The sequence below is a fragment of the Monodelphis domestica genome, chromosome 7 (assembly GCF_027887165.1).
Source record: "Monodelphis domestica isolate mMonDom1 chromosome 7, mMonDom1.pri, whole genome shotgun sequence".
Lineage (NCBI taxonomy): Eukaryota > Metazoa > Chordata > Mammalia > Didelphimorphia > Didelphidae > Monodelphis > Monodelphis domestica.
This window is the reverse complement of record NC_077233.1, coordinates 244,599,800-244,610,431: the sequence shown is the minus strand read 5'-3', so window position 1 is coordinate 244,610,431 and position 10,632 is coordinate 244,599,800. Positions and strand designations below refer to the sequence as shown.

Genomic DNA, 10,632 nt, shown 5'->3' with positions numbered 1-10,632 from the left:
TACCATTTCTATTTCACCTAAAAACATATCAGACTGATATTATTGTTCTTGACAATAAGAACAGTTTTTATAGTATCTTTTTTCTTATATTTGTTGTCTTCATAATTATATATGTATATAAATACACATATATCCCTTTAGATGACTACTTAGTCACATTCTTTGGCAAATTTTCTTTAAAATAGTTTCACCCTCTACCTCATTTTTCTTTTTTATGAGACATCCATGATATATCTATCAAGATTTTACATATAAATTTGAATTCTAAATTATTTTTTTCTTTAACAGGCATCTTTCACTGTTTGACAAGTAAGTCAATATTGATATCACTTCTGTTAAATTTTGTATTATGGGTATTATTATCCCCATTGTATGGAGGGAGTTCTAAGAAGCTGATTGGCTTGTACATAATTATATAGATAGTAACTTTCAAAGACAGGATCTGAACCCAGTTTACTCAACTCTATTTCACTTTTCATTTCAACATACCATGTAGTTGTTTTATCATTTCATTTATGTCTGACCTTGAGATCCTTTCTGGAAGTTTCTTGGCAAAGATAAAGGTGTTGTTTGCCATTTCCTTCTCTAGTTCATTTTACAGATGAGAAAACTGAGGCAAACCATGTTAAGTGACTTGCCTAGGATCACACAGCTGGTAAGTGTCTGAGTCCTCCTAATTCTAGGCCCAGTCATCTACCCACTCCACCTCCTATGCCAACATTAAATATATTAATGAAGTAATTTTGCCATACAAATTAAGTTTTAGAATCAGACATTTTGTGCTAACAGAGAGCTTAGATGACATTAAGTCTCAATTGTCTCATTTTTTCAATGTCTTTTCTTTTTACATCAAGTCAGTAGTATAAATACCCCACTTCCATGCATTGGTCATTGAATTCTCCTTTAAAAAAATTACCAGGGGTAGCTGGGCAGTGGATTGAGAGCCAGGCCTAGAGACAGGAGGTCCTGGGTTCAAATCTGGCCTCAGACACTTTACAACTCTATGATTCTGGGCAAGTCACTTAACCACCATTGCCTGGCCCTTACTACTCTTCTGCCTTGGAATGAATACACAGTATTGATTCCAAGATGGAAGGTGGGGACTTTTTAAAATATACAAAAATAAAAATAAATTTAAAATAAAAAAATTACCAAAAGCAACCATATTGGTCATGTCATGTCAGATAATGCAAACAGCATTCTATGCTAGGTTTTTATTCACATTGGAATGAAAAAATGATCCCCTTTTGGGACCACTAATGATATTTTTGGTCACTCAACATTTATCTTCCTTTAATTGATCTTTTAATTTATTGATTGTCTTTCTTTCCTTTTTCATCAAATCTTCTCATGTTTATTTGAAGTACTCATAATCTTTATTTGTCTATATAAAATATTTGCATTATTATATCATAATTTTTCAATTTTTTTCCAATCAATGGATATTTTCTATTATTACTATAGACTACAACTATCCATATTTTTTGGTTTAAAATGCTTCTTGTTCCTTTGTATTATTTTGACCGATTTATGATATTTATCTGGTAGTGGGATTACTCAAGAGAAGGATGTGGGTGGCAGCTGCATAGCTCAGTGGATTGGGTGTCAGACCCAGAGATGGGAGATCATGGGTTCAAATTTAGACTGAGACACTTGCTACCTGTGTGATCCTGGGCAAGTCACTTAACCCCTATTGCCTAGCCCTTACTACTCTTCTGCCTTAGAACCAATACCTAGTATTGATTTTAAGATGGAAGGTAAAGGTTTAAAAAAAAAGAGAAGAATATGAAGAGTTTAAGCAAATTTTCTGGTATAATTACAAATTCACACCTGGAAAGAGATGGCTGAATTTATAACTTCACCAATAGTATATTAATTTATCTCTCTTCACTTGGTTCCTCCAACATTAACTCAATTTTTGGCTCCCTTTGCAAAGTGTTATAATGTGAGAAGAAACGTTAATTGTTTTGATTTTTTAAGTTTACATGTATAACCACTTGGAATAAGTTTATGTGGTATTTTATGGTTGGCAGTTCTTTTAAAAACAGCTTAGACATCAAAGAAGCCAGTGCCATCCACTGCCTCCTGAACCATCACTAATCATCTTGACTTTTGTCTTGCTACCTGGACTTTGATGACTAGAAGAGAGATGATAACTGCAAATTGACCTCACTTAAATCCAATCTGTGTGTGCGTCAAAAGACACCACCAGTGATGTCCTTAGAGTTCTTTACAAGTACAAGAACCAACCAACCTTTTCCTGTTGAGGCAGAAATCCACCCTGTAATATTAATTTAGTTTTCTTCTTTATAAATATAATAATTTATCACTCATCTTCATTATAGGTTCCCATATATTTGAAGAAATACACATCACTCCAAGTTTGCTCTTCAATTTAAAGTTCCTCCCTTCAAGATTCATTTAAAATGTTATCCTTTTATGACACATTCCCTGGTTTCCTCCATGCTTTTTCCATTGGAATTGATGATCTCAAATAATATTTTCCAATTTCAAATTGTAGACATACCTTCTCCCCCCACACCCCATAATTTGTGTTCCTTCAGAAGGGGCTATGTTTTATCTTTTCAAGTTCTCCTTTGCTTTGTTTAGTATGTTATGCAAAGTAATATCTTCATAATTGCTGAGTAATTTTCATTGGAAAAATAAAGTAAAATATGTAAAAAGTAAGCAATGGAAAATTGATTGTCTCTAGATTATTTTAAACTTAGAATTTTTCCTAAATGGCTGTCCCTTATATAGTACCAGCTTAAAATATAATTTAAAATAGTTAATAAAGAAATTTTAAAAGGCAATACACCATAGATAATGTTAATATACAATTTTCTAATTTGATACATACATGTATCATATATACAATTTAGTGGTCTCTCTTATATGATTGACATCATTGCTCTAAAAATTATCAGATTTGGAATTTTCCCATATCCACAGAAAAGATGCACACCTGCATATCATGGATATTTTTTGATTGAAGAGTTAGAAGACAACATAGCAAAAACTAAAGGACTATTCATAACTAAAGGATTATTAGGAAAAATGTATCCTATTCTCCTCTATATTGTGAGCCTTTTAATAGTTATATCACTGATCCATTTGGAAGTTATTATAGCATATAATGTAAGAAGCTAGTCTATTCCTTCCCTAAACAAATTATCTTCTTGTTTTCTTTGATGTTTTTGATGAAAAACATATGATAGTGTCTTAAGAAATCATTGATACATTTTGCTTTTATCGCACCTTTATATTCTAATATATGTTCCTTCTTCCCCAAATCAGAAAGACAATTAAATGTTTTTTAAATGCATTCATGTATTCTCACTTGATTCTCACATAAATATTATAACTTAATTACTCAGTTTATTAGACTCACTATTCTCTGTTTCCTCAAACCTCTTCAAAATGGCTTCATCTCTATCACTTTATTGAAAATTCCCTCTATGATTCTTAAATATCTTTTCATTTTTAAATACAATGGCATTTTTGGGAACTTTCTAGAAAACTTGGAGAGAAGCAGAGGGTAGCAGCTACCACCACCCAGTCTCCACATCAACATCCCAATTGCCTCCTAGGATGTCCCCTTGCACCCTACCCACCCCACTTTCACCCCAAATGTGGACATTTTAACTCCTGGCATACTATGAGCATTGCTCCTAAGCTATAGAAAATATAGAAAATGTTGAAGAAAACAGGTTATTATGATGTTTTGGGAGTAAAACCCAATACCTCCCAGGAAGAACTAAAAAAGGCATATAGAAAACTAGCCTTGAAATATCACCCAGATAAGAATCCAAATGAGGGAGAAAAGATAAAATAGATTTCTCAAGCTTAGGAAGTGCTTTCTCATTCAAAGAAGAATTATATGATAAAAATGGAGAACAAGCTATAAAAGAGGGTGGTTCCCGTGGTAGCTTTGGTTCTCCAATGGATATCTTTGATATTTTTTTTTGAGGAGGTGGATGAAGGTAAAGGGTACATAGAAGTAAAAATGTTCTTCAGTTGTCAGTGACCCTAGAAGATGTATATAACGGTGCAACAAGAAAACTGGCTTTGCAAAATAATGTAATTTTTGATAAATGTGATGGGGTGGTCAGAAAGGAGCTATAGAATGCTGTGCCAATTGTAGATATATTGGAATGCAAATAAGAATTCATCAGATAGGACCTGGAATGGTTGAGCAAATTCAATCAGTTTGCATGGAATGCCAAGGGCATGGGGAATGAATCAGCCCTACAGATAGATGTAAAAGCTGAAATAGAAGGAAAATTGTTCAAGAGAAAAAACTCTGGAGTTTCATATTAACAAAGGAATCAAAGATGGTCAAAAGATAACATTCTATGGCGAAGGATCCAGGACTTGAACCAGGAGATATTAGCATTGTTTTGGATCAGAAGGACAGCCCTACATTTAGTTGGGGTGAGGACCTTTTCATTTGTATGGATATCCAATTCCTTGAAGCATCATGTGGTTTTTAGAAACCAATATCAACTCTTGATAGTAAAACTATAGTCATTATTTCACATCATGGTCATATTGTCAAACATGAAGATATCAAATGTATACTGAATGAAGGAATGCCTATTTATTACCAATATTCTAATCTAAGTTAAACTTCCCAGAGAATGGCTTTCTTTCATCAGATAAGCTATCTTTATTGGAAAAGTTACTGCCTGAAAAAAGGAAGTAGAGGAGACTGAAAAAAAATGGATTAGGTAGAACTGGTGGACTTTGACCCATCTCCAGAAAGAAGGTGCTATTACAATAGGGAAGCTTATGAGTAGAATAAGCATCATCTCAGAGGTGGTGTTCAGTGTCAAACCTCTTAATTGGGGGGAGGGGAGCGGCAATGAATACTCTTCATTGTAATACTGGCTTTTGTATGTAATAGTGAATGAGTAAAGGACTATAGTGATTTTAAAACACTACTAGCAATTATTTTTGTTGTAATATTCAAATATAGTTGTGTTTTAAAAAGTTAATAAAATCTGTAATGCTGACTTTGTGATTTATGATGTTCAGGTTGCAAGATAGTTTAACATTGTTAATTATTTCCTTATGGTAAGGAAACCTCTGAGCATTTTTCATGACTTGTACTTTTTTTTTGTTTCAATGTGTATATACAATAACTTAAACTGAAGTTTGATTCTTGATTGACTAAATGTACACAAGCATTTATAACTGTTAAGCTCTGAAATTAAATATTTTACAGAATTAAAGAAATATGTCATTGTAAAGTGCCATTCCCCTTTAACAAAGTCCAGCATCTTATAAAGTCAACCAACTTCTCCTTGATGTCCTTTTTTTTCCCTTTACAGTGATGCCTTGACACACAAGTTTAATTTGTTCCATGCCCAAACTCATTACTCAATTTGCTCATGGGTCAAATCAAATTTTCCCACTTAAATTAATGGAAATGCAATTAATCCATTCCATTCCCAAAAACACCACACAAATTTTTGTCTTATATGCTTTGAAATATGAAAATGTACTTTATAAATAACAAATAAACATATTTATAGATAATAAGAATGTAAAGAAATAAGCTTGCTTATGAAAGGTTATTTACCTTCCAGGCCAGGCAAAAATGCTGGCAGAAAAGGTTTTCATTTCAGGCACTGTTGATTAACATAACTTACTCACTACATATGTAAGACTACATTTAAATGTAAAATTGACCTTACACATTACTTATGATATGTAACATTGTCATTAAATTTAATTTCTATTTTTTTCATTGAATTTTGGCTGTTTTGAATTACGTTACTCAATTTCACTTAGAGGCCATTTCAACAAAAACCTTTCCAAGGAAGTTTGTTTATTCCTCCCCTTCAGAACATTTCAATAATGCATGAAACAAGTGTTATTACATAGCTACACAGCACAACCTGCTGCAACATTTTTCTGGCTGTGTCTTTTCAATAACCTATTTTTTCCCAAATCCTCACCATTTCCTTAACCTCACTTGTACTGATTACCTCATCCATCTTGGGCTGCTCCCCACTAATTTTCTTCAATACCTCCATATGCTGCTGTTGTAACTCCTTCAATTCTTCCATTCTCAGGACCCATGGTTAATAGTTAAGAAATTTGCCAAAAAAACTGATAATAAAGACAAAAATAAAGAAGGAAGCAAAAGTAATTCAACACAGATGCTTACACAGCCAGATGAATGCTGAACTAAATGAGATAGCCTTGTGTAATTTGTCAAATGAAATGTTCGGCAGGCTATCTAGTGGAGAGTGGCAGAAGCTTGTGACTTAAAGCACAAAATCTCAACCGTGGCTGCTCATTTCTCAAATTGCTCATGACTTAAGGTGATTATGTATCAAGATACCATTGTACTTCTCTAAAACTTTTGGAGCTACCCTCACAGTTTCAAATTTCTCTATTTCGTATCTAGTCAAAACAATAGTTGTCAAGTCCCTACCAATGTATTACTTTTTCTCTATAATGTCAGAAGACACAATCAGTGTTCAAAACAAAGGCATTTAAGGGAACAGAAAAATAAGATGTGCAATAGAACATTCTCCCAGTAAAATTAAACCAATCTGTTCTACAAATCTATACATCACTAGAAAGAGTGAGCATTCATTACAACCACTAACATTTTTGTAACACTTATTATGGACCAGGCACTAGGTTAAGTGAGAACTTTATGATTTTTTTTTCATTTGATCCCCATAACAACCTTGGAAGGCAGATTCTAGCACTGTCCCCATTTTATAGGTGATGAAAATGAGGCAAGCATAAGTGCCAAGGGTGCATACACTGCTAGGATGAATAGGAGATTGAATGAACTCCTGTTTTTCTGAATACGCCCAGTATTCCCACACTTTGCCATCTAAATGTCTCATATGAATTCCAAAGAAGATCCCCACACATGGGAAATATCACAATCATTTTTGTAACAATGCCCCCAATTTGATCTAATTCAATTCACTTACCAACATACAATATGGAAAAACTATAATCTTGAAAAGGTCATTTTTGTATGATTATTTTTTTATTTTCAGAAATGTTTTATCATAAAAAGACCTATGGAATTTCATAAATTTCCCAAATTTCCCCCAAATTCCTACTCATCCATTTGAAATTTCTTATGTGAAATACAAGAGGAATAACTTTAACCAATCCATTTCCCAGTATTCAGAGCATATCTCATTTTAAAAAAAAGTCTCTTTCCCAATAGAATTTGCTAATAAGGTAACTGAGAATTAACCAGATAATGCATCTTACTGGTTCTTGCTTAAGAAGTCTCTTCCACTGATTTACTTGCATACCTCTTACTTACTACTTTGTAGTAGAGTTTCAAATCTCATAGTACCCATCCTTGATATTTCCTGTTTCTTTTCCATTAGGATTCAAATGCATATCTTATGAATATAAGTATGTCTTGGAGACTGTTAAAAAATACATGGATAAAAGATAATGAAAGTTTCTGTTGGAGTGGGGATTAGATAAATGGTAGATAGGAATTCAGTTATATTGGCTCATATGGGGGGAGGACAAAGAAGAAATAAAAGAAAACAGCATCAATAAATAAAAATATATAGCAGAGAACAAAGGGAAGTGCAAAATAGGTCACAGAGTCAAATTTAGTACAGTTGCATATACGTTCCTCTTTTCTGTTGTTATTTGTATAGAAGAGCCCCTATATCTGATGACATAGTATCTACTGATTCAGTTACCCATGGTTAATCACAGAGAAAAAAATTAGAAAATTGTTTAAATTCCATAAAAATGCTTAAAAACTCATAAAAGCTCATAAGTTTCAAACTGTCCACCATGAAACGACATGCTGTAACATGGTAAAGTTAAACAATCTAGAATATGACTCACCATACGTTGATGTCTTGACTTCCTCACAATTTAGATTTAAGTGAGACAGATTTACACAAAATTGGCAGTCTTGTCCTCTCTTCCAGAGTCTTCAAAATCCATTGGCAAGACAAAAGTCCGGATGATTGGTGATGGATTGGGTACAATCAATAACCTTATCATCTTCAATGACTCGCCAAGCTCTAAGAGCTCAATAGTCTCTGCTTCTGCTGCCTTGATGGCCATTGGAATAAATTGTTCTCACCTAACTATTCCACTGGAGAAAAACTTCACATACTTGGGTAGTCACACCACCAACTCACTAATTGGTTACTCTGAATCTGGTTTAGTCCATTTACCAATTTGATTTTACTGAGGGGTTGCTTCTGTATATACAATAGCTTCTTAGACCTAGGTAGACACTAAAGATAAGTGAACAGATTCTTTGTAAACCAGGAGAAAGTTGAGTGCAAGGTGGATACTAAAAGTGAGTGAGTAGCCCATAAAAGGGCTCAGTAAGCCCTTATACCAGAAGTGCTAGTTCTCCTTGAATCTCCATAAAATCCAAGAGTACAGGATTATATAATAATATATATGTACTTTACTATTAGTGCATTCAATGTTGGCAATCTCATACTGTGTTTAATTTATCAATTAAGTTTTATTATATGTCTGTGTATGTGTTCAAGAAAATCATATTATATATGGAGTTAACAGGTATTCACTTAGATGCAAGTTTTGAGCCATCCAAGGTAGGTCTTGGAACATATTTCCCCCCCTCAACTATAGCAGTTCTAATATATAGTGAAATGGTCATTTTTTTGAGTTCCTAATTTTAAAAATGTAAAAATATATAAAATGAATTTAGTAAATACTTTTATATTATTGAGTTTTTATTACTACAAATTAAGTAATATTTTATCCAAATCTATTAAATATCCTTTCAATAATTTGGCTGGAATAATGTTAAATCTTTTAAAAAAATAGTGAAAGTCAAAAGGTGATAGGAATATTTTTAGTATTTTGGCATGGCCCATCCATGAACATAAATATCATTAGAATTACTTGTGTTCTTTTATTCCATAAAAATATTTTATGCTTTTCTTCATGTAAGCTTAGAATTTATGGCAGGTTAATTCCCAGACATTTAATTCACTTTGTTGTTAAGTTAAATGGAATTATTTTCTTATCTCTGTTCTTGGTCCTGTTACTAATAAACAGAACAAGTGATGAATTTTGCAGTTTATTTGTAATATGACTTCAACTACTCTACTGATATTTTTTCTATTTTTTTCAGGATCTCTAAGTAAACAATACCAACATCTAAAATAGAAGATTTTTTTCTTTTTATCTTTGTTAATTCCTTCAAAGCTTTTATTTTTCTAGTGTTGTGAGTAATATTGATAAAACAATTTCAAATAATAGTGGAAAAAGTGGGCATCTTTGATTTGTCCTTGATATTATTTAGAAAGCATGCAATGTTTCTTTATTAAAATCTGCCAACTATTGATTATAAGTGCATAACTATGTTTAACTAAAGTTTTTTAAATTATTATTTTCTAGCTTCTTATAATTCTTTTTAATTTTGAATATTTTTCCATGGTTACATGATTTATGATTTTCACCCCTGTTCCCTCCCTCTTCCCAGAGCTGACAAGTAATTTCAATGGGCCATGTGTCATTGTTCAAAACCTATTTCTATGTTATTCATGTTTGCAATAGAGTGATATTTTAGCATTAAACCCTAATCATATTCCTATTGAATTACATGATCAATCATATGTTTTTCTTCTGTGATTCTGTTTCCACAATTCTTTCTTTGGCTGTGGATAGCACTCTTTCTCATAAATTCCTTTGTATTGTCCTGTGTCATGGCATTGCTGCTAGTAGAAAAATCTATTACATATGATTGTGCCATAATGTATCAGTCTCTGTATACAATGTTCTCCTGGTTCTGCTCCTTTTACTCTGCATCAATTCTTGGAGATCTTTCCAGTTCACATGGAATTCCTTCAGTTCATCATTCCTTTCAGCACAGTAGTATTCCATCATGAAGTACCACAATTTGTTCAGCCACTCCCCAATTGATGGACACCCTCTCATTTTCCAATTTCATGCCACCACAAAAGAGCACAGCTATAAATATTTTTGTACAAGTCCTTTTCCTTATTATCTCTTTGAGGTACAAACCAGCAGAGGTATGGCTGGGTCAAAGGGTTGCCCTTCTTTTAAAGCCCTTTGTGCATAGTTCCAAATGGCCCTCCAGAACGTTTGGGTTTCTTGTATTTTTAACATCAATGAATTCTATATTTTAAATATTTTTCTATACTTTTTTTAAATTTTGCATTTGAAATAATGTGTACAGTTCATAGGTTTATTTTTCTAATCTTTAACTATGGTTATATTCATGATATAATTCCAATATGGCTATTTTCACTAATGTTAAAAATATATTATCTTTCAGAAAAAATGAGTGGTGTTTTTAATGGCTGCTCCATGAAACAGACCTATCTTTTAAACAAAAATAACAATATTCTTCCAGTTATTTTATATACCCATGAGTCACAGAATGCAATAGTCTCCAAAGAACTGAAGCTGATGATCTCCCAAAGGACAATACAAGAGTACAATAGAAGTGAAAAGAGGCACATTACAAAGAGAACTGAACTGGCCACTTCCCTAGTGAACTAGAGTAAATTATTTCATGAGAGATAAGACTTTCTCCTGCCAGTCATATAGCAAGAGAAAAGAGTAAATGAATTAACAATGAACTTGCTACATATGCTATTGGTATTC

General features: G+C 32.7%; 1 pseudogene; it reads left to right on the top strand.

Annotated features, from left to right (window-relative positions):
• Positions 1 to 3,619: 3,619 nt before the first annotated feature.
• Positions 3,620 to 4,844, top strand: LOC130455635 (dnaJ homolog subfamily A member 1-like; annotated as a pseudogene).
• Positions 4,845 to 10,632: the final 5,788 nt, after the last annotated feature.